This window comes from Erpetoichthys calabaricus, chromosome 10 (assembly GCF_900747795.2).
Source record: "Erpetoichthys calabaricus chromosome 10, fErpCal1.3, whole genome shotgun sequence".
Lineage (NCBI taxonomy): Eukaryota > Metazoa > Chordata > Cladistia > Polypteriformes > Polypteridae > Erpetoichthys > Erpetoichthys calabaricus.
The window spans coordinates 152,782,616-152,807,846 of NC_041403.2; the positions used below are offsets into that span (position 1 = coordinate 152,782,616).

General features: G+C 40.0%; 1 protein-coding gene across 2 annotated transcripts in view; it reads left to right on the plus strand.

Annotated features, from left to right (window-relative positions):
• wu:fa11c10 (protein FAM110B) overlaps window positions 1-25,231 on the plus strand; it is a 77,773-nt gene that overhangs the window by 46,765 nt on the left and 5,777 nt on the right. The window contains exon 1 of one of the 2 annotated variants that reach the window (XM_028812129.2): window positions 17,401-17,530. The exons of the other annotated variant lie outside the window; for it this stretch is intronic. The gene's annotated coding sequence lies outside the window, so the exon portion shown is untranslated. Of the gene's footprint in view, window positions 1-17,400; window positions 17,531-25,231 lie in introns of those variants that run through there. 2 annotated transcript variants of the gene reach the window in all.

Genomic DNA, 25,231 nt, shown 5'->3' on the forward strand with positions numbered 1-25,231 from the left:
AGCTGCTTTTGCTATTAAGCAATAAATGTTTCAGAATAACTCGTTAATGAGTTACCCAGATATGAGTGCCTATAAATCTGTCACTTAATGTGGTAGGATTTTTCCAGCCCGTTTTATTGTATTTATACAATTACTTTAGAGGAGTCATTTCCTGTAAGATGTCTTTTACTATTTAATATTTAACTGATGTGTCTGCAGAATCAAACTTTGTTGTCTTTTCTGGAGAATGCTGATCCAAAACCATTTTCCATTCAGATAATTATAATCCATGCATTGATTCTTGTGATTGTGTAATATCTCGGTAAAAACCTGTTTAGCGTATCTCACAGCAGTGTATTCCTCGGTCAGCCTTTGTATAAAGTGACATTGAGACCAAGCTTCGAGGCTTTAACGATTTCGACACTGCTTCATGGTTTTTTGTTGATGCCTTTTTCTTTTCAGCACTTCGGTCCCTTTTGGGTCATTGCTTTGCTGTTGCCTTATTTATTTCCCCACTATTAAGCCAAGCCATTCCTGTGCCATTCAGCCTGGTGGGATCATATTAGGTCTGTGACAAAATCATTAGACAAAAGCATTCTGAAATAGAGCAGATCTTCGGGAGGCAGACTGTGTACCGTGATTCCCAAATATCTGCATGTAGATTTGAGGATGCTAGGAAGTAAATCGCTGTGGCCTTCTTACTCGACGCTTAAGGTGACCTCTGTCGGCTTCCTTGTGAGAGAAGCGGCTTGGTGATAACTTGTCATCTTCTCCACATGCTGTCCATTAAAGGCACCGCTTCAATGTAAATATGGAAAGCATAGTTAGGCAAAATTCAGATGAAGTCCCCAAACTGAAACCTCAGCTGCATCTTAGAGACAATTTGTGTGTTTGTAAAAGATCTTCTCAGTTCTATTTATTTGTATTGTGTTCTTCACTCAATACATGCTTAGAGGGCATACCCATACAGAAGTTAGTTACAAAGGTAAATTACTAATGCACAATTTATATGCATAAACAAACACATTTGGTTAAATAGTATAACAGACATGTTACTCAATGACTAACATGTACATACGTATAGTATATCTCTATTATAAAAGAAAATCTTGAGACAAAACTATTGCCAAGAGATTTTTTTTTGTTTTATTGAAATCACACAACATTCCATACAAATAAATCAATTTTTGCAAAAATAGGATCGAAAATGAATAAATCAACCCCCCACCCCTGACCAAGAGATTTTCTCAAGTTGGTAGAGGGGGTCCCACCCTCCTCTCAACCATTTCCTGTTAATGGCCCACGTCCACAGTCCTCTCACCTCTCATTCGTGTGAATGTTTTGGCAGACACAGTTCCTGCTCTCTCCGCTCTTATCAATTTTAACATTTTCCTCCCTTCAAGTTCCCAATAAAAGATGTATTATGTACAAATCTTATTGAAGAATTTCATCCCAAAGGGTTATCAGCAGAAGAAATGAGTACACAGAGCACCGAGAAACTAAGTCAAATTAAGTAACACAAAAATTGATGATCGGTTACACGGCAAATTGGTTAAATGCGTATCAATAGACTATGCTGAAGCAGTTGATGGTGATGGTGCATAGTGCTGGGAGGTATACTGTTTCATACCGAAAACCGTTTATTTTTGTTATGGATTTTTCTTATACCGCAATACCAGTTTAAATAGCCTAAACAACGTTCCGAACATGGCGCAGTGGGAAAATGTTTTAGGGGGGACCTTTTTCACTACTACACTGCTAAACACGCATACAACTGAATACATGTGTTAGTGGAGGTATTGAGCAGTGAAAATGGACAGAGAACATTCCGAAACTGAAGCTGTAGCAGATGATAAAGGTGAACATGATGACACAGAAGAACTTTTGCAGAAAAAAGGAGCCGTGTCTGTTGTCTGGAGATTTTGGTTTTAAAAGGTTGGATGTGGACCAAACAACTATTTACTGCAAATGCTGTGGAGCTAAAGTTATCGCCGGAGGTGGCAACACAAGCAATTTGCTGCACCACCTTAGCAGCAAACATGCTTTGGAGTACCATGAATGTGTAGAACCAAGATTGGCCCCCTCCACGTCCTCCGGTAAAACTGAAAAAGCGAGAGGACACTCGAATCAGAAGTCGTTTGTAAACGCATTTGCTAGAGGTACTGCCTACAACAAAAAAAGCAAGCGGTGGATCGAGAGAACCAACGCCATTACAAACCATATAGCTAACGTGTCGGTGGACAGAGATTGATAACATTAACAGAAAGTTTAGTTGGTTTACAAAATATTTACTTTATTCCTTTTCTAAGACATGTTCAGTGCAATACAGCTTTTTGACAAGCACCTCTGTATATTTTACTAAGTCTAAATGCCTTTGGATGGTTAAAATATGTTAAAATTATAGTTTAAGTTGTTTGCAAAATTTATTCAATAAAATGGTTCTATATTTTGACTATAATTGCCATGCAATGGGACTCCTTCTCTTCATTAGTGCCACCCCCTTGAAAAATATCACTTTATGGGGCCATGCAAACCTGTATTAATACTTGTGTGCACATTAAAATGTTTTTTGTACCATTCTCGTGACAGTGGAATAGGTTATTCTTAGCCAGTCTACTGCAGTAATTGCAGTGGAAAATGTGGTTAACATCCACTCACGCATGTGGGGGGGGAAAAAATACCGTTGAATACCGTGAAACTGGTATCATTTTGAAAAATACCGTGATGTAGAATTTTGGTCATACCGCCCAGCCCTAATAGTGCGTAAGATGAATACGTCAACTTAAAATATCCACCACACAAATTACTGTTGAAAGAAGGGTGTATCGTAATGTTATTGCATAATTTATCTGAGTGATGGGCTATGCAATAGGACAAGATTAGTTGGTTGAACAGTTCTAATGTGAAATTTTAAAAGGCAACAAGAAAGATAATGTAGTTATCCGCGGGTGGAAGATACATTAGACACCAAAGGAGATCTTGATATGCCATTCATACTAAAACTATTAGTTTCCCGTTAGAATATCTTTTGCTATGACAATTAACAAATCGCAGAGACAAACATTTGAAAAAGTCGGTTTATTAGAGAGAGAAGTGATATTCACTCACGGGCAGTTATACGTTATGTTGTCACGATGTAACTCCAAACACCGAATCAAAATTCAATGCGATATTGACAGTTAATTCCAAATATTGTTTTTACTGAAGTTTTACAGTAAGTGTGTTTTAAAAAGTATTTGCGTGTTAATTTCAAAGCCAAACAGAACAAAAACGTTTAACGCAACAAATACCTCTAATGCAACATGAAACATAATTTTCTTTCAATTTATTACGTTTTACTATTTTTTACTATGGTTAGTAACTCGCTGTAATGTAAATCGTTCTATTATGCATATGTAACAATTCCCATGAAAATAACAATCTGTTTAAATTTTTTTTTTTTGTTCTTTATTTTGCCTTTATACAATTTCTTGTATTAGGAATTTGTTGGTTTCGCATACCCCTTGGGGTCAGAGCGCAGGGTCAGCCATTGTACAGCGCCCCTGGAGCAATTACAGGTTAAGGGCCCAGCAGAGTAGGATTTCTTTTGGCAGTGACGGGGATCCGAACCGGCAACCTTCTGGATACCAGCACAGATCCTTAGCCTCAGAGCCACCACTCCGCCCAAATTGTACATCCGCTTCCCCATACGCGAGCAACCGAGCCACGAAGTGGGTAGCGCATAGTGCCTGCCTGGGGGATGCTGAGTGAAGCGAGCAGCAGGCAAAACCCCCTAGTATAAAGATGTATATAGTCAAATGTTTGCCTTTGGCATGTTTTGATAAAGCAGGGTGGCAGGTGTAATGCAGAGGGCAGCTTTGCCTCAAACTAAACAACTTGTAAGAAAAATGGGGCTGCTAATATTGTACTGGGTATAAATCTCAGTGTTGTCAGTGTGGAGTATGCGTGTTCTGCCTGCCTGTTTGTGGTTTTCCTTCCACATTCCCCAAGAGATGAGGGTAGGTCAATTTGGTGACTGTAAACTGAGTGCACTTGTGACTTGGCCTGGCCTGGCTCAATAATTATGTCCTTATTGCTTCTGATCCCTATTTGAAGTGGCAGTGCATACACTGGATGATACAAATATGTATGTTTCTCCACTACAAAGTCGCAGAGAGTTCATACCTAAACTGGTAGCATCCCAACACAAGATGGGAAAGTAACCCTGAACAGAACATCAGTCCTGGGCCTGCTCCCACTCTAGCTTTACCCATAGGACATAAGAGTTACCAGGAGAGACTCCAGTCAGAGGCACAAAATGGAAATGCCACACCAAGTGAGAGCTAGGAAGGAAGATGAGCCCTGCTCTGTGTATTTGTGCCATCAAAGTGAGCATAAAAATTTATTTAAAATATCCTTGTGGACGTTTACAGAAATCTAATTGGTTTCTGCATATTTTTTTTTTTTGTTTGTTTTTGGGGAGGTATTGGCACGTAAGGGCAGAGTGGTGGCTCTGAGGCCAAGGATCTGTGCTGGTATCCAGAAGGTTGCCGGTTCGATTCCCTGTCACTGCCAAGAGATCCTACTCTGCTGGCCCCTTGAGCAAGACCCTTAACCTGAAATTGCTCCAGGGGCGCTGTACAATGGCTGACCCTGCGCTCTGACCCCAAGGGGTATGCGAAAACTAACAAATTCCTAATACAAGAAATTGTATAAGGCGAAATAAAGAACGGGAAAAAAAATAAATAAATAACAATAATGGACCTAAGCATGGCTGATTGGAGATGGCACTTTAACGAACATTTTAATCAAACTGTTCGAAAATTTTTTAAATTGTTAAAAGAGCAGCAATATTGCAGTGTTTCATACATTTTCAGGGGCTGTTTCTCGTATCTGCATTATTTTCATTGACTGTTTCAGTGTTTGATCAAGAAACTTGTAGTTTGTCTTAAAATGAATCGTGATCTTGGTTTGTAGACACATTGTTATATTTGGTTTGACGTTCAGTGCCTTGCCCTCTCCAGCACACTTTCTAAGATGGACCTAGAAGAATGACACTGTTTTGTGCCACATTCTAATTTTATTTTATTCTTTTTAATTCCATCTTCTGTTTGCTTTACAGCCATACAAAATATCCGTTGTCTTAAAGTGGTTGATTTTTACAGAAGTTTCAGCTTTAATTTTGGTTTTCATCTACATTTTGTTTCTCTGTGCAGTAGCTGTCATTTTTATAGATACTTTATTAATCCCAAGGGGAAATTCACAAGTTTATAGGTTCCATCTTTATCCTGATGACTAGACCTTGACCAATTCTCAGAGAACAAGTGACCCAAGAAAAGCTCACTTTCTTTACACATCTGAAGGCCACTCCATTTATCCAGTCAAAATAATCCTTGTATCCTGTGTGGCCTTCAATGCCCATGAGACAAATTCATTCTGCTGTGAGTGTGTTATAAATGCATAGTTTTGCAGTCATTTTTTTTTGTCATTGATCATGCAAAATATTCCATGATCATTAAGTGAAGACAATATTTCTAATTTCTGATAAAATAGCTTTAGTAATCCTAGAAAATGAACACTTAATTACGTTATGTAGATATTTTTATATACTGGGTTAACAATTTTCTAGTTAAATGAACGTGTCTAAGGGATGTGGCAGGAAACCTGTTGAAACTTTGAGAAACCCCAAGCAAATTTTTGGTAAAATGTGCAACCTCCCCAAGAACCAGGCTGCTTGTCCTCTAGGCTCCCTGGAAGTTGCTGATCATGTTTAGGATATCTGCTTACACAACTAGTAATTGCAGGAGGAGTGGACAAACTACACCACTCCATAACAACATTCCTGCATAGTTTTTACATTTCTAAAGCATTTTTTTTTTTTTTTTTTTTCTGGCAGCCAATAATGTGCTGTCTGACACTGCAGTGCAAAGGGTTTACAGTTACGGTAAGTTCAGTTGCCATCTTGGCCTGTTTTCCACTTCTGAATATAAAATGTGAGACATCAGACAGATTCCCTCTTCCTTTTGTGAAGCCCAAAAACATCCTTGTTCCTCATTTCTTGTAACTGCCTTTATAAGCACTGTGTGTCTGGGTTGAGTGCTCATTGGTGGTTAAATCTCGCACACAGTCACAGCCCACCCCTACAACTCGAGATAAAATTAAACCTGTTTGATTTTGTTGGCATGAGCTGCAGACCAGTCCGACTGAGTCGCTGGGGATTTCGTGAAGGTCTCGACTGCCTGTAAATTAAATCTGCAACCTCATTTAATGAGGCTGTGATGGGGCCTTTAGTTTGATAACCTCTTACGTTTCAATGCATTTTTCAGCATGTATAGAGCCTGAAAATGATGTGCCATCAACTGCATCAGTGATTTGGAATGGATACCTTCAGGACTTGTTCCTTGAACCTGTTCTGTTTAGGAAATGTAATTCTCAAAAAGCCATCATTACAGATTTAAAAGAAGAATATTTCTTTAGTTCTGCCACTAACTGCTTTAGAGAGATCAAATAATGGATGGTTGGAAAGTTGACTTCAAATGGGTGGGGTGGTTGAGGGATTTACATTTACTTATTTGCCTGACACCTTTATCCAAGGTGACTTGTAACATTTATGATACATATATACATACAATATTCTTCGTCTTACAGAGGTTCTACATTTGCTGTGTGTGTGTGTATGTTGCAAGACAGATTATATTTTTATATTATATACGTTAAAGAACCATCAGCAGCAAATCAAAGTTGAATAAATCTGACTCTGCAGCTGCATGAATAAAAGTACCACTTCTAGTTAGTGGAAATATCTCAAGTTGGTACAAATCTACGTTTTGTGCCTAATACTTGTACAGTATGCAGAATTTTGGTTAAGCTAACTGGAAGCATATTCAAGTTATCGTGTTTACAGACACAGTTCCAAAAATGGTATTTTCGGACACCGGGAGTTCTAAAATGTCAAAATTCATCAAAATCTCGAAATGGAATTTTTGGAGGAGTCCAGTACTTAGATACTTTATTAATCCCAATGGGAAATTCACATTCTTCAGCAGCAGCATACTGATACAATAAATAATATTAAATTAAAGAATGATAATAATACAGGTGAAAAAAAACAGACAATAACTATGTATAATGTTAAATATTAACGTTTACCCCCCCCCCCGGTGGAATTAAAGAGTCGCATAGTTTGGGGGAGGAACGATCTCCTCAATCTGTCTGTGGAGCAGGACAGTGACAGCAGTCTGTCGCTGAAGCTGCTCTTCTGTCTGGAGATGACATTATTTAGTGGATGCAGTGGATTCTCCATAATTGATAGGAGCCTGCTGAGCGCCCTTTGCTCTGCCACAGATGTTAAACTGTCCAGCTCCATGCCAACAATAGAGCCTGCCTTCCTCACCAGTTTGTCCAGGCGTGAGGCGTCTTTCCTCTTAATGCTGCCTCCCCAGCACACCACTGCGTAGAAGAGGGCGCTCGCCACAACTGTTTGATAGAACATCTGCAGCATCTTATGGCAGATGTTGAAGGAAGCCAGCCTTCTAAGGAAGTATAACCGGCTTTGTCCTTTCTTGCACAGCGCATCAGTATTGGCAGTCCAGTCTAATTTATCATCCAGCTGCACTCCCAGATATTTATAGGTCTGCACCATCTGCACACAGTCACCTTTGATGATCACTGGGTCTATGAGGGGTCTGGGCCTCCTAAAATCCACCACCAGCTCCTTGGTTTTGCTGGTGTTCAGGTGTAGGTGGTTTGAGTCGGACCATTTAACAAAGTCATTGATTAGGTCCCTATACTCCTCCTCCAGCCCATTCCTGATACAGCCCACGATAGCAGTGTCATCAGCGAACTTTTGCACATGGCAGGACTCAGAGTTGTATTGGAAGTCCGATGTATATAGGCTGAACAGGACCGGAGAAAGTACAGTCCCTTGTGGCGCTCCTGTGTTGCTGACCACAATGTCAGACGTGCAGTTCCCAAGACGCACATACTGAGGTCTGTCTTTAAGATAGTCCACGATCCATGCCACTAGGTATGAATCTAATCCCATCTCTGTCAGCTTGTCCCTAAGGAGCAGAGGTTGGATTGTGTTGAAGGCGCTAGAGAAGTCTAGAAACATAATTCTTACAGCACCACTGCCTCTGTCCAAGTGAGAGAGGGATCGGTGTAGCATATAGATGATGGCATCTTCCGCTCCCACCTTCTCCTGATATGCAAACTGCAGAGGGTCAAGGGCGTGTTGAACCTGTGGCCTAAGGTGGTGAAGCAGCAGCCTCTCCATGGTCTTCATCACATGTGATGTCAGAGCAACAGGCCGAAAGTCATTCAGCTCACTAGGACGTGATACCTTTGGGACTGGGGTGATACAAGATGTTTTCCAAAGCCTCGGGACTCTCCCCTGTTCCAGGCTCAGGTTGAAGATGCGCTGTAGAGGACCCCCCAGCTCCGATGCACAGACCTTCAGCAGTCGTGGCGATACTCCATCTGGACCCGCTGCTTTGCTGGCACGAAGTCTCCTCAGCTCTCTGCTCACTTGCGCTGTTGTTATTATGGGTGGGGATGTTTTTCCTATGCTGGTATCAGCAGAAGGATGTGTGGAGGGTGCAGTACTCCGAGGTGAGAGAGAGAGTGGGTTAGGGTGGTCAAACCTGTTAAAAAAGTTGTTCATTTGGTTTGCTCTCTTCACGTCTCTCTCAATGGTGGTACCCCGCTTCGAGCTGCAGCCAGTGATGATCTTTATCCCATCCCACACTTCCTTCATGCTGTTGTTCTGCAACTTCTGCTCCAGCTTTCTCCTGTACTGCTCCTTCGCCGCCCTGAGTTGGACTCGGAGTTCCTTCTGCACGCGCTTGAGCTCATGCTGATCACCGTCTTTAAAAGCCCTTTTCTTCTGATTCAAAAGGCCCTTGATGTCACTTGTAATCCATGGCTTGTTGTTAGCATAGCAGCGTACTGTTCTTACTGGAACTACAATGTCCATACAGAAGTTGATGTAATCAGTAGTGCAGTCAACAACTTCCTCAATGTTCTCATTATGAGATCCCTGCAGGATATCCCAGTCTGTAGTTCCAAAAAGTTCTCTCAGAGTATTCTCAGCCTCCGGGGTCCACTTCCTGAATGATCGTGTGGTTGTAGGTAGGACTCTAACTTTTGGTTTATAGTGAGGCTGAAGCTGAACCAGGTTATGATCTCCTTTCCCAAGCGCAGGCAGCGGGGTGGCGCTGTATGCGTCTTTAACGTTTGCATACAGTAAATCAATAGTCTTATTTCCCCGGGTGTTACAGTCCACATACTGGGAGAATGCAGGCAATGTTTTGTCCAGCGTCACATGGTTAAAGTCTCCAGCGATTAGCACAAGCGCCTCAGGGTGCTGCGTTTGTAACTTAGCAACAGCGGAATGGATGATGTCACTCGCTGACTCCACGTCTGCCCGAGGAGGAATGTATACAATAACAACAATGACATGTCCAAACTCTCTGGGCAAATAGTAGGGACGTAAACTTACGGCCAACAGTTCGATATCCCTGCAGCAAGTGGAGATTTTGACGTTAACATGTCCAGAGTGACACCACCGTGTATTAACATAGAGAGCGAGTCCTCCTCCTTTGTGCTTACCACAGGTACTTGCATCTCTGTCCGCTCTAACTGTGCTAAACCCGGGTAGCTCCACGTTGGCATCTGGGATGGTGTTATTTAGCCACGTTTCGCAGAAACACAACAAACTGCATTCTCTGTAGGTCCTTACATTTTTCACCAGCGCAGCCAGTTCGTCGATCTTATTTGAGATTGAGTTTACATTCCCCAGAATCACAGAAGGCACCGAAGGCTTGAAACGCCACTTTCTCGCAAGCCGCTTCTTTTTTTTAGCTTAGTGCCGGCTCTGCTGCCACGATACCGCCTTCTTACCTCGTCGGGTAAATATGGAACCACACTGGCACTGGCATTTGTTCTCAGTACTTACCCTATACTTCATACAAGAAAGTCAAGGAGGTCTGAAATGTGGATTTATCAATCTCGATGTTGAATTTTTCAACTATTACAATACTTTCCCTATACTTCATATACAAGAAAGTAAAATAATTTTATCCCAGTCAACATAATTTAGAGGGATAACCAAAGTTAGCTGATTGAACACAGTCAGGTTTGATTTATATTCAGCCCTGCTCAATACAGAATTCATTTATTTTCACTGTGCCATCAAGTTACCAGCACAAAGGCTATCCAAGTACATAATGCCATGATCAGAGGAAATTCCAGAAGGCATCAGGGAAAAGTTTATTGGTCTGGAAATAGAAATGACTTTGTAGCTAAGACCCTGGGACTCCACCAAACCACAGTGAAAGCTGTCATGTCCAAATGGAAAACACTTGTAACAGTAGTGAATCCTGCCAAAATTGCTCTTGAGGGCACACCATACAGCATCCAGGAAGTTGCAAGAAATCCTAAAAAATATGTATATCTAAAGAACTGCAGGATTTTCTGGCTTCGGCAATGGGCAGTATTCACTAGAGGAGAAACAAGGCAGTAGCAATGGTTTACTTGGAAGAACATAAATGATTGTCTCTCACTTGCTGGAAAGCACATCGATGAACCCCATGCCTTTTGGGAGAATATTTTAGGCACAGATGAGACTAAAATGAAACATTTTAGATGATGCGTCTCATGTCTAGTGCATTGCAAACACCCATTCCACAGAATGAACATCATGCCAACAATTAAACTTAATAGTAGTACTCATTGCAGCTAAAGTTGGCACAAGCAGTCATTAAATGTAAAGGGACAATTTTTACTTTAACACAATGCCACATTTTTAATTCAATAAATTACATAACTAAATCAAAAATGTTTTGTTCTCTGTGGTACCCTTCACCTAATGTGAGATTTTGGTTGAAAATCTGAAAACCCTCACAGCTGCGAATTTAAACCGAAGAAATCAAGTAGGGGCCGGTACTTTTTTCTTGTCACTGTAGGTTCCCCATCTTCCTTTTCCATCTGTTTGTTTAGTTGTATTGATCCTTGGGATGAACATGTTATGGCTAAAGCTGAACTCTGCCAGACCTTCTCTGCAGTCGTCATTTGCCTGTGCAGCTATACCAATGCAGTTGGGTTCAGAGAGTAAAAACCTTTTAACACTTTAAAAAAAATGTTTGTGTGCGTCTGTGTATATAGTATTTTTTTATGTTCGGTGGAGTATTCTCATTCAATTCCTGCTTGTGATTCACTCCGTGGCCTGGAACAGATTATTTAAAACGTGCAACAGGTTTAAAAAAAAAAAAAAAAAAAATTATATATAGTAAATCAACAAACACTGTTGTACAAAAGTTTGCAGTCACTCAAATTGTAATATTTTTAAGTAGAAATTGATACTTTGAATTAAAATTAAAAAAAATATTTTTAAAAAGTCTAGCCAAGACCTTTCCTGTGTTGCTAATGCCCAGAGAAGGATTTACTATGAAACTAATGAAGCTTAAGCTCCAGGGCTTCAGAAGAGACTTTAGTCCCCACACCTTCAAAATTGTGTGCTCCTACTGTGTGAGGTTTTTTTTTTTTTTTTTTTTAATATTTATTGTATAGTATAATTCAATATTAAGTAGTTTTTTTTTTAATAAAACTTCTAAAAGTATCAAAAGAAACAATTTTTGCTGATCTATCATGGGGCGACCCACTGGTTATATTTTTGTAATCCATTTAACAGTACTTTCGTCTGTTCTAGCAAACGCATTTTTTTGGGATGATTCCAAACTTCTGAATAGTAGTGTATTTACAATGTCTGTCATTTGTAATGTATCCACATCTTGTATTTCACCTTGAATAATGATAATTTTAGACAGTACATACAATAACATCTTAGCCTGCTTGCCTGAATTTTGTTGCACCTTTGTAGTTGAGTCTTAGTGTGTTTGTGTATTTTTTGCCAAGCTGAGTTGTTACTTAATTCATAAAATTCACTCGTCCAGGCATTCTTCTATTGATAGAGAGCACTTTATTTGTAAATAGGGGGACAACTGGCTTTATGCAGAAGCTCAATAAATACATATCATAATATACAAATTACTAGGAGGGCAACCCCCATTTGCGGCCAGAATATTAGTAAAATCTGTAAATGTGCAAAAAAAATTATTTATAGTGTGTTTGCTCGCTAGCCTCCCTGGCCTGCACTACACGGCAGCTATTTCGCATCTCTGCTACTCTTGTTGTGAAAAGGGGGGCTGAACGCACCCCAAGGAGACGCGGTCACTCCTCCGAAACCCCTCTTAAATGGTGATACAATGGGAAACAAATAGTGTTGTGTGTGTGGTGTGTTTTTTTTAAACCTCCTCTTTGCTCGATCAGCTGCTGGTTTGCTGCTGCTGCATGCAGTGTGATCTGCAACTTGCACAGCACTTTGAGCATTTAAAAGCATGTACAGAAGCTGGCCTACTCCTTGTCTTTTATTTCTGGCCTCGGGCGTGGTTTAAATCTCTTGGCACAAAGTCTCATCTCACGGGAACCGAGTCATTGATATTTTTTAGTTTATAATTTTAAAACGGAATAAGAATCTGAAAATCTAACGACATCACATTAAAGTTCGATAAATTCTGAAGAGAATGATACCAAACATATATATATGTAGGTTTTAAAATAAGTCCAATTTTTAAAGCGTGGCCTCACAGGTGGCGCAGTGATAGTGCTGCTGCTTTGCAGTAAGGAGACTGTGAAAGATTGTGGGTTCGCTTCCCGGTTCCTCCCTGTGTGGATAGCGCTTTGAGTACTGAGAAAAGTGCTATATAAATGTAATGAATTATTATTAAAAACATCACATAAAATCGTTGCACTTTTAGGCTTGGGATTTTATATACTGTATATAGAGTAGATTTAAATAACTGAGCACCTATCAGATATACACCAGAATGACTAGAAACGTCTAAAGAGCAGTCCCAGTGAGGCACTATACAGGCACATTGCTGTTGGTGTAAATTAGCCCCATCACGTTTCTTGACACACTTCTGCTGAATGGTTTGTTGGCTGAAAGTCCCTTGTGTTGGTGTCGCAGAGGGAGGATGTGCAGAATCCTTCATTATGGCAGTCAGTTTTGTTTTCACTCTTCCCATTTCCTATTAAGCCTGCCTAATCCAATTCTTAGTTGAGGGGGGGTAGTGCCTAATTGGCAGCATTGAACACAAGGCCAGAGCCCAACCTAGATGTGGCTGCCTTGCATACTATTTCAGCAAGTTTACATTGTGGTTTCAGTCTTATTTATGAAAGTAGTTCATTACATCTTGCCTGAGGAAGGGGCCCGAGTTGCCTCGAAAGCTTGCATATTGTAATCTTTTTAGTTAGCCAATAAAAGGTGTCATTTTGCTTGATTTTTGTGAAAGTAGAAAATGTATATTGGAGCTACACTTAGTCACTCATTTTTATTTGGTTTTCTAGCATCAAGAATAAATCCTGATGCTTTACAGTAAGCAGAGCTATATTCCCATTCATACTTTAGTTTAAACTAAAGTGGAAAATCCAGCTTGGTTTTTAGTCTGTGGCTACTTGAATTTTTTTTTTTTTTTTTGTCTTTTAGTATGTGCTGTGGGCTTCATGTTGTCATTTTTAGTGACAGGGTCTATTAAAGCAGAAAGTTAGCAGCATAAATGTTAGCTCAGGCAAAGTAAGTTCTGCATTTCCATCCATTTTCTGTTCCTATTTTCCTAGTCTTTTTTTTTTTTTTTCCTTTTTTCTATAATGGTCTTTTGCCCTTTTTAACAGGTTTGTTTTTCCACTAATCTTCAAGATTAGCCTAAATGTAATCTTTCCCTTGACGCTGTGTTGCCGTCCTTCAGATATTAAACATGGAAATAGCAGCAAAGGTTCTTGACCTCCTTGGCACTGCAAGCTGCTGCTCAAATCCTGTCCTACCTGTTTCATTTACTGATTAGCTTGTGGATTCTGAGCCTGAAATGCAGTCGTTTCAAAGACTGCTAATTGATTTAGTCTTACGCCGGCTGGGTAATTAGGTTATGCAAATGACCCTTTTTCTGTTTATACACAAATCAGCCTCCTTAGTCTTGCGTTGCTTTTATTTTTTTAACTGCTTTACATTCATTAGTTGCACACCCAACTTGGGTTACTGGAGGATCTAAAAACTTAACTAGCAAATCTTCAACTTGGCAGGGCTGAATAGCCTTGGTCTGCTGTTACCTTTCTATCCCACCTAAGCTTATCCTGAAGTGTGAAACACTGGTGCTTGAAAGTGGGGTGGGGGGGCACACTGAATGGTGATTGGCTCAATGGAATTTCTGCAAGACCGCTCTTGCCCTGTTCAGAGTAAACATTCATTACAAATACCTGGCTGTCTCATTAGAGCCTCTGAGAAACTTTGCAACATCACTTCCCATGTTTACCCATAATCCCTGATCCCTTTTGAGGGCTTGTCCATCTTGGAGGAGCTAATTAGAAAGGACTAGATTTAAGGTCGTGTGTAGCCAAGCCTTGGCAAGAGCTGCAGTAGAACAGACACCCGTGGCTTATAGTTACATGCTGAGACATCGTGTTTTCTTAGCTTAATGTGTGTACTCATTTATCCGTTTTTAATAACCAATTTATATCAAGAATCACACTTGGGTTTTCCTCAGGATACTGAATGCTGAGGTGTTAACAAAGTTGTCTAAGGTGCTGAACTACATGTGACCTGAAAACACTCGTGACAAGACATTTGGATTCTTGACACCTTTGACTCTAGTCATGGGTTTATTGCCTTTACCGGGTATATATGAGGTAAGCCTCCTCTTTTGAAAGTCTGTTACCTAGTTACCCATAGTTCTCTAGGTGAAGAAAAACCTCTTAACGGTTCCGCAAAATTTTACCCTGAACAAATGAACCATTGTATCTAAGTGATCTTGTTGAACTCATTCCTTTCACACAAAGCCGTATTTGTATTTACAAGTTACTCCCTTTTCTTTTGAACACCATGTATATTATGATCCAAGTTTTATTATCTTTTTAGTTAGCCAATAAAAGGTGTCATTTTGCTTGGCTTTTCTCTATTATGATCCAAAACATTTTTGTCTTGTAACTGCCAGAAAATGTGCCCAACATATATACTGTAAATATTTACATTGATCAAGGTAAATTGCCATTGAATGTTTAATTCCCATGTAGTAAAATCCTAATTGACTTAATTTCTCGGATGGCACAAGGCACATAACTTGAGTTGACCAGATTTGTGAAAATGAATTTCGGCAGGGAAGATGGTGGCACAAATGAAGGGCACAGTTTGTTTTTCTGACAGGTCAGCCATTCTAGTGCAGTCACATGGCGCTTGAGTTTAGAGCCTTATTGTTTGACCAGGTTGAGCTAATTGACATCAATTGTTGGTGCACTGGATTAAGCTGGGTTGGTTATGGGTAGAATGGATGATGTACATTTGTCTTTTTAAACAGATTTTAGCAGATTTCAAGCAACTGATACTTTTCCTTGAGCTTGTGTCCATTTTACAAGCCCAGGTTGCCATTAGAATTGGTCAGTGGCATTTTATATTAAAATCTAGATTCTCTCAAGGTGCTTTACAGAGAACATGGTTACTGTAGGAATTAAACAATCTTTAGGCGAGTGCCATGTTTTTCTCGCACTTGCCTTTAATGTGCTTTAAGGGTTAGTGTGACATTGTCGCCTTGCCAAAGCACGTTGCAGGTTTCTCTGATGCTGGGGAGAATGAAGTAAGCTCCACAAAATGATCTTTATACTGTTGAAACATTTATAGATATTATAATATGTAGGAAAGGGTAGGTTGTCTTTTGGCCTTGGAACCCAAAGTAGTTTTTCTTTTCTTCCCCATACTTGCCAGAGTTCTTTTTCCTCTTCTTGGTGGCCATCTGACTACAGTATTTGTTTATTAGGGTGAACCTTTTACTTTGTCATTTTTTAGATGTTTTAGATTTTTTTTCTTTTTAATATACATTATTAAAATAAAGCACTTGAACTTACTATGTGCTGTATAAATATTAATTCGTTAATCTTGTTAAAGGAATGGTCTACTTTTATAATGTTACTAACTCCATGTAGTTGGAAGTCATGGCGAATATTTGTTGTTTTTCCAAGTAGAACAGAAACTCTATGATCAAACGGGCATGTGCTGATCAAAGTTGGACAATATCAGAGTATCAAACATCATTTTTTTTTTTTTTAATTGTATAGTGCCTTTCATATTCATCTATCATATATCCATCTCTCTCTCTCTCACTGTGCCTTTCATATCTATCTATCCATCCTTGTCACAAAGTCCACCTGTCACGTTCTGTAGTCGTATGCTCGCAATATGCACAACACGTGTATTTTCCTACTAAAATATTAAATATCTCTAGAAAATGAAAGTAGTCCACAAACCGCTCCTTCAGATTCATTGGTCACTTAGGGGGGTGCACTTTTGAATTGAAGACCAGACTCTTGACCATTGATTTAACAGGAAAAGGTCTTCAGTTTAAACGTGTGACCCCCATGGTAAGGAGTTTTTCAGTTTGTGGAGTGCTTTCATTTTCTGGAGGTATTTAATTTATAGCCAAAAAAGTGTTTTGCACATAGTGAGCAAATTATTACATGGCGTGTGAAGTATGCAACATGAATAATGTGTGTGGGGTGTTGGGTGTTTTTTTAAATATATATATCTTATGGTATTGTTTGCTGCTGTCCAGCATTGGTGACCATATGCTCCTGTTATAAATAGAAACTGTCCTTTCTCATTTAAACTTTTTTTCTCTGCAGTCACTACAAACTGCATCTGGTAAGTAACATACCAACAATGTAACTTTTTCGGGCTGAATATTCCTTTAACAGAAAGCTCTGAATGAAAATTTACTGTCAATGTTCTCCTCTCTAAAGGTTTGGCACTGTCTCACAGCAATCCCACTTGATCTTTCTGGTGACCCGCTCTTATTCTCAACTTGGGTTTTTGGTTCATGAACACCAAGTATGCCACTCTTACGTTAAGTGTAGCTTGGAAGTGTGAACCTTTCTTTTCCTTCATGACAGTTTTGTTTCCCATCCTTGCCACTTGTCCCTACTGTGAAACATCTGAGATGCAAGTTAGGAGTTTACGTGGTTTAAATATTTAAATTTGATAGATGACTGCTCCAACTAGCCTGACATGTATATTTGAAAATTTGACTTTTCTTTAAACCTTATCCCTATTTAAAAAAAACAGCAACAGGCAAAGACCAAAAACCAGGCCAGTTTAGTCATTCCCCAATATCAATAGCTTATGTCAGTAATGCTTTCAGTCAGCTGAAAATACAGTTCTGCGTTCAGAGACATATAAACATTGAAGAATTCACATTGTGCTTAAGGCTGAGTGAAGGATGAACTGGAAAGTGCCTGGAGGGCAGCAGCGTTCAGGAATTCCAGCTCACACAGGTAAGGTGTGCCATGTGACTAGTGCACTACTTCCTGCCTTCCCACCTCCTTCCTGATGAGAGCTGCTGAGCTCTTAACTCCAGCGACAGCCTGCACAACTGCCTGTCTGCGTAGGAGCTGTCATGAGCAGGAGCTGCTGTCGCCTCAGTCTGCCTCTTAACTTTGTGACTTTTGGATCTTGCTGCTGTTTTTCATTAAAACTGTAAGTAAAGGGTTTGCTTCATGTTTTAGTATTTTCCCCTCAGAGTGAGATTTTCTTTGAGGGACAGCTTTTTTTTTTTTTTCTTTTTTTTTTTTCTTCTCTTCTAACTTTGCAAGGCAGAAGTCCCGATCAGTACCAGGAAACATGCGGACTGCCAGGCCTGCAAAGCATAATTGGATTACAATCTTGTGTGTTTTTCTTACAGTATTGCTTATCGGGTTTATAGGGAGTTTGCAATGCAGAGACAAAGGTGTATAAATAAATTTCTCACTGTTTGCCAGTTGTGGCTGAATGAAAGTCTCACTCAAGTATAATTATTTTGTAAATATAGATCCTCTATATAATTACACAGAAGCTGGCTTCAGTCAAAATTGGTACAAAAGCAGCCCAGTCATCAGATTTGCAGGATATTTTATTACTCTAAGCTGACTCTAGTTAAAATGTAAACCAGAATTTGCTTTTCTACCTTTTCTGAAAGCACAAACGATTTTATCAGATTGCTAAAGATTCATTTGTTTTAACCTCTGCATGTTTGTCTTCCTGAGGTCTCTATTCATGCTGCTCGTTGCGAGTAGATTAGATATTTCTTTGGGACGCTTTTAATCTTTTAAACATGGTACTTATGCCAAAGTTGTCTGTAATAAAATTGAATGTACAGTGGAAAAAGTACAAAGTGTTGCGGTCGGTCTCACAGAAATTTTCCTCCCGGGTTCATTTCTGCCTGTTCCATCTGCTTGTCCTCGGCTTTTTTGCAAGTTTGCTTTCGGTGCTCAGAGTGTCTTCTATGATAGGTTGACTGTGACCTGCCACAATTTTATTTATTCTATCCTTGTGCTCAAGTTTGAGTTAGGTGTCCTCATGACCCAGTATCGATTTTTGTAGTGATTTAAGAAATGGGCAAATGAGTTGATCAGTGAATTGTTTTTTATCTTTTTACTACAACTGAATACATAATTTTCTTTAAAACCTCCTTAATCTAATTTAAGGTCACGATATGACCCAGTGTCTATCTTGGCCATCCTGAGCACAAACATAATCTACACAGAATTTAATTGCAGGCTCACTTGCACGTGGATACACTCGCCATCACACTTGCACAGTGTCAATTCAGAATTGTTTAACACAACTCACCCAGAAAATGAAGTGCAAACTGGACCGGTGAATTCAGATTCTGTAACTTGTAGGTATGTTCAGCAGGGTTTGATGCCCGGTATTATTGCGTTGGGCATCAAATACCCACAATCCTTAACTCTGTCTTAATATTTTTTTTACCTGTTTTGTGACATCAGTAAAGAGAATATTAAAGCCTTTTTTTTTTTTTTTTCTTTCATATAGCTATTGCCTTTTATGAATGTTCTCAAGGCTTTATTTTGAGAACTGATTTGTTATAGCTGTGATCTTATCACAGTTTACTAACAATCTGCTAATCTTCTCCTCCTTTGTATTCCAAGTCGTAGTCTTTACCTTTTCTCTGTGTATGTGTTTGTCTGGTAGTCTTTACCTTTTCTGTGTGTGTGTGTGTGTGTGTGTGTGTGTGTGTGTGTGTGTTTGTCTGGTTCCTTCAACCCTTTTGGAGAAGTGTTTATATAAAAATGCTTACTCGGCTAAGAAATGGATAATCCCTTCATTGCGTAGTGATTGCATCACAACTTGTAATTGATGGCCTGACTGTCCCCACCACAGAGTGGGAGGTTCAGTGTGGTTCTGGTGTGTTGACAGCGGCTTGAGGATGAAAGAAAGTGATAATGTGTGTCCTTCTGTGTTAACCCTGTGCAAACCCAAGTGAAACTGAGGACTTCTGGTATGTAGTGTGTCTGAAGCTTACAAGTACTGTACATATATTAAAGTCTTTGTCTGTGCTTTACCTGTAAATAGTACCATTTATCTACACATCATTTAAAAATAAATATAAATAAAAATAAGCAAATGATGAAAACGTGCCATTAAAAGTGGTCTTGGACATAGGCTACTGTCACTTGCACATTCTAATCCCAGTTGACTTTCACCATGTGCATGTTGACTGCAGACAGCTGAACATGCCTTCATATACCCTCCTCGATTATCTAAATGGGCGTCTTCCTCCAGAGGCAGTGAAGAGCTGTTAGTCCAGTGCAGGGCACAATCATTTGCACCCTCACAGCAGGCCAGCCTTGTTTCACAAATTATCTTAATGCCCAAGTTATACTCCTTAATCATGGCACCAGAGTGATGATGTGTGTGTGTGTGTGTGTGTGTGTGTGTGTGTGTGTGTGATGTTCACATATGTTCAGAATTTCACTGTTGTCTGTACAGATGACAATAATGGGGTGGAAATGGGAATACCCAGACACAACTTGTGCAGATAGCAGAGCCTACCTGACGACACCATACAGCAGCCCTTGGGCAGGGATTTGTTCCCCCAGCCCCTGTCCCCTGAAGCTCTGAGGCTGCCATCATACCGCCCAGGAGAAGAACGCTAGGATGACAGACTGGTATTTGAAATTTTAGTGTGAACGCAGATTTGCAACCGGGAAAAAATGGAAATGATCTTTGATCGAATAAAAAAAGATGGGTTGATAATGACCAAGGACAGGACATAAAATAGCAATCCCAGGACTCTCCATGAGGAGGGTGTCAAGTACAAAGGTTTCAAACCTCCTGGTAAGCAAACTCCTAGAGCCAAGCATGGAATAGTGCCATCCTTCACTCTCGGCTGCGGCTGCAGTTTTAGTATAGATGCCTACTAAACAAGTTGGTCTGCAAGTCTGTCCTGGATTAGCAGGGTGGTACTTTGGTGGGTACATTTTAAAGCTAGCTGTACTTTTTTTTTTTTTTTTTTTTTTTTGTTTGTTTGTTTGTTTAATTTACACTGGAAATTCAAGCTAAATTCCATCATAATGCTACATTGACAGTTTTGTATGTACATACCACAAAATGCAAAAACATCACTTCCCCATTTTTCTACAACTGTACATTCCATTGCTGACATCTAAGATCTGATTGTGTTTTACGCCGGTCACTTAAATTTTAACCTACCAAAATCCATGTCTCCACTCATTTACTTATATAATGTAAGCTTTAAGGTGGGACAGAAGCCCTGATGCGACTTGCACCCACTGGCTCAGTTTTTGGCCAAGCTAATTCATTAGATTGGATTAGAGATCTTTATTGTCACGTACACTGTAAGAGCATGGTGAAGTTCTTGTGCCACATTTGCATTGATGCATACATAAATATAGTAAAGAAATAAGTCGCAGAAGATAAATACAATAAATAGGAGTTTAGGTGGTACATTACAGCTACACAATTACCAGACGCTTGTTTATGGTGTGACGTGCAAACTGCATAAAGTCAGGGCAGGCTTGGGACTTGAGCACTGTTTACTGAAGCTGTGAGCTACGAAGCCATGTAGGTATGATCAAAGTTAGCAAATAGCTTTCAGGAGGGTAACACACTGTTACCAGCAATGTATGAAAAGCAGGCATTGTATAGAATGCTGAAAATTGGATGTCAAAGTATGAAACGATTAATATTTCACACATTTCCTAGGCATTCTATGCAGTACTGAAAGACAAAATATCGAATACTCCCGCTAATGATGTTTTTAATGTCACATGACTTTCAATGCTCGCCTCAGACGGAGAATTCCTCATTTGCATTTCAGTCTTTGTTCGGAAGTGACAAAATACGCTACGTTGAATTTGTTCAGCAAAGACTCTAGCCCTTACTGTGCTGTATGAAAATGGAAGAGCAAGGTGTAGTGTCTTGAGACGGAATCGTGGCATGTTGACATGCAACGACGATTCTACAATGAACAGTCTAAAGTGTGAGCCAATGCTGCAAAAAACTGTTTTCCTAACCAGAACTACTTACCAGAAGTTAGTGAGCGATGTGAAAAAGGCCAAGCTGACTACTAAGAAGGAGCCCATGGGACTATTGGCTGCTGAATCGCTATGATGTGATGTTAGTGGAAAACAAAAGTAAACTGAATTATCCTGTTAAAGAAGGCGTTAGTGCTATTAAGTTCTACATTATGGACTCTTGCACTCATTTGTGCGAAAGACAATTAAGTGCAATTTAAAATTTTTTTCCTTGTTGCAACAAGTAGGTTCATATTTTATTTTCTCTTGTTTTCCTCTAAGAAAGTCCTATACTTTTTTGTATGTTTCATTTTCATATACGTCTTTTCAATAAAAGCCTTTTCATGACTCTTTTTTAATACTTTGCCTAAATAGCATTTGTCATTCTATATAATGCCTAGGTATTATATACAATGCTTAGGGAAAGTGTGTGTATGTAATATAATATAAAGTGGGATACTTCGTAATTTGCCCAAAAACGCTAGGAATCCTATATATAGCCTATGCATTCTATACAATGCTTACTTTTCATACATGGCCGGTAACATGTTATCACATTCACCTAGGGAATGAGCCTTTTCGGTCTATGCAGAGCAGTTACAGTAAGGTATCAGTTAAGTTTATATGCAGAACATTAGAATGGGCCATTCAGCCCAACAAGCCTGTCCATCCTATTCTTATAGATTGCTTAAAGTAACCTCAATTTGAGATCTGAAGTTGCCTGAAGTCCTGCCCTCCTCCGCACTACTTGGTCATTTGTTCTATGCCTGTGGTTCTTTGCATGAAGAGAAAATGTCCAACGTTTGTACAAAATCTGCCCTCCAAGTTTCCATCTGTGGCCACTCGTTCTTGTGGCAAAATTTTATTTTAAAGTAACAACTGAGATTCACTATACAGATTTCCCTTAATCTTTTGGCTAAACTGAAAAGGTTCAACTCCCATCTTCTTATACCTCTTAGTTTTATGCTCATCACATGTTATCTTTATTGCCTTGAAGCCAGCTTAAACTTTTAACTGGAATTCTGTCATTGAAGTGGTTTAGTGGCCTCTGCTGGTCTGTTTGTGCATCTAAGAACATTTTGCTGATTTATTATATTTGTAGGGGGTCTCTTGTTTTTAATTTTTACTTTTTCTTTAACCCATGACCTACTGTTCAATCCTTGTCCAAAGCTGACTCCCCAACACACACTCTAATAAAGAACTCCATCTTGGAGGGAAATTATGATGGGTGAATTGCCATGATGTGGGATATCATTGAAAATATTCAGCTTAGCGTGTGTGGGACTGTTCTGTTGAGGATGGAAATGTTACTAGCCACAGTGCTACCCAGAGATGTTTCTAACAATAAGCTTATTGTAGTTAAATGGTGCAGTGGTTTGTGACACTTACACCTTCTGGGTTCAAATTTTGGCTCCGTTTTTGCAGGTGTGGACTTTGCATGTTCACCCCACGTCATTCTCTGGGCATGCTGGGTTTCCTTCCACATTCCAAAGCCATGCAGGTTTTGTTTATTAATTACTCCAAACTTGCAGATTGTGAGTATGCCCAGTAATTGTCTTAAGAGTGCCATGGCCCATTAGATGTTACCAAGTTAGGCTCCGGCCTACAGCCTCCTTCAACTTTGATTCAGTTGTTCCAGGACTGTTCTTATAATGCATGTTCTCCCCCTTCCAGTTTACAATCCGTGCCCATGACCATTTTAAAATTTTCAACAAGAGTGCCAACGTCTCGGGCATTGTCTGGTTTAAATAAAGTTTGAGTCGGCCGCTGACCTTCCATGTCTGATCATGCAGGTTGGGTGGGAGCACAGCTGCCGTCATGGAGGGGTGCATTTTTAGCTTGGTGTCACTTTTCACTCCTTTGTTGTTCGATAGCACTCCCGTGTTCTATTCACCAACAACTTCAACAACAATGGGGCTTGCGGCTCAACCCTTTTCACAAAGTAGACCTGGAAAAAAATCTGTGCAGGAGTAAAGCTCCATCTATGTCCTTACCGAAACCTCGGGCTGCTTGTGCCTGAAGGTTGCAGAGTGCAAGATAACAGCAAATTGCTGAGCATGCTTTATTTTTCCTACCCTTGCATTTCTTGCACATTTTTATTTTCCGTCTCTTCTCCTTGCTTGCTTGTCTGCTCAGTGTTTGCATCACAAGGCCAGTAGTAGAAGAGTAACTTCCTGCTGTTAGTGCCCTTCTAAAGTGTCTTTTCTTAATTTTTTTTTGTCTAATCTTTAGCTTCCTTCCCTCTGCTGTTACATATGTCCAATAAGACATCTCTGCTTCTTTCTTTAGTGAATAATGGGGCCCACTTAAACAGAAAGGAAACGGCACTGCAACTTATTGATGCACAAGGCTGCTAAACTTAGAATTTGTCAATGTGACTGGTTAAAGTGGAAATGTTAGTCCTGCAATAAAGATGACCTGGGCATGTTTGTCTCTAGCCTGCAGTGAGAAGTGACCTGTTCATTGCTGACCAAAAGTCTACAGCAGGGGTCCTCAATCGCAGTCGTGGAGGGCCGCAGTGGCTGCAGGTTTTCATTCTAACCCTTTTCCTAATCAGTGACAAGTTTTCACTGCTAATTAACTCTCTCTACCCTTCATTTTAATAGCCCTGTTCTTAAGGAGTCGGTGCTCTGAATTGATTCTTTTCATCATTAAATGGTAGCCAAACCAGAAATGAGGCATGAAACGAGCCAACAGATGACCAGCTAAATTGGGGCTTCAAACTCCAACCAGTTTCTTAATGAGAGAGCCAGTTCTTGCTGATGATTAAATTCATTATTTAATTGCACAGGTTGTTGTTGCTCTCATTCAGCTACAGCAGACATTTCCAAAACTGTTGATTTTCTGTTTTTTCTTAGAACACCGTCAAACTGTTTTCGTGACCTCCGATATCAGCCTTACTGAGACCTCTACCTTTATTTTCATATTGTGTGATGGACACAGGTTAGCTGGTCATGTGGCAGCTCGTTTTGTCTCGTTTGTTTGGCTGCTAATTAAGGAAAAACGACTAAGGGGCCCGAGTCAAGTTAATTAGCAGCCAATAAAAGTCCCTAATGAAGATTGGTTAGAAAGAAAACCTGTAACCACTGCGGCCCTCCAAGATAAGAGTTTGACACCCCTGGTCTACAGCATTGGACTGTAAGCCTCAGGGCTTCTGGTTCTTTACACTACTGGGCCTGCTTGTCCTGTTAATGTGTTTGGATTCAGTAAGCACTTCTCTAAAAGGGACTGGCAGATTGTGTCGCATATCTAACACCATAGCGGAAAAGCCACAGCCGCATTTCCTAAACTTTTTTTTTAAGGTGCGCACAAGAGTGTAGATTGTATCTTGGATGTGGCGAGTCCTTCAAAGATGCATAGAGTTGACAACTTTCAGTAAAACATTGTGCAGCATTGACGCAGATGGTCGGTTTCACTATTTTGTCCATATGGCATAGAAGGTGAGAGGTGAACCCATTGAGTCTGGGTAAAAATTGAGCAATGTCATGGTGGTGCCTGGTTTAACTTCTGCACAGATAGCACTGTTCAAATTGACTCAAAAACGTGTAATGCTGTCTCAGCCGGGGCTTGTGAGCCCTTTGATCTTGCAGGCCTGACAAATCACCCCAACAACCTTGGTGTAGATACGGCCTGGCTGTCCCTATGCACATTTTGGTTTAATATTCGTGTTGGAGCTTGCAGTCAAATGGTGGTGTGAAATGGAAGAAAACAAAAAATTTCTTTGTCCATCCATTTTCCAATCTGCTTACCCAGTGCTGAGTGTGGGAAGCTGTGGCAAGGAACATTGACACTCTCCATAGATCATTTGAAACCAGGTATCCTAGGGGAGCCATGCTAAAACACTGTGCCATCGGTACACGGT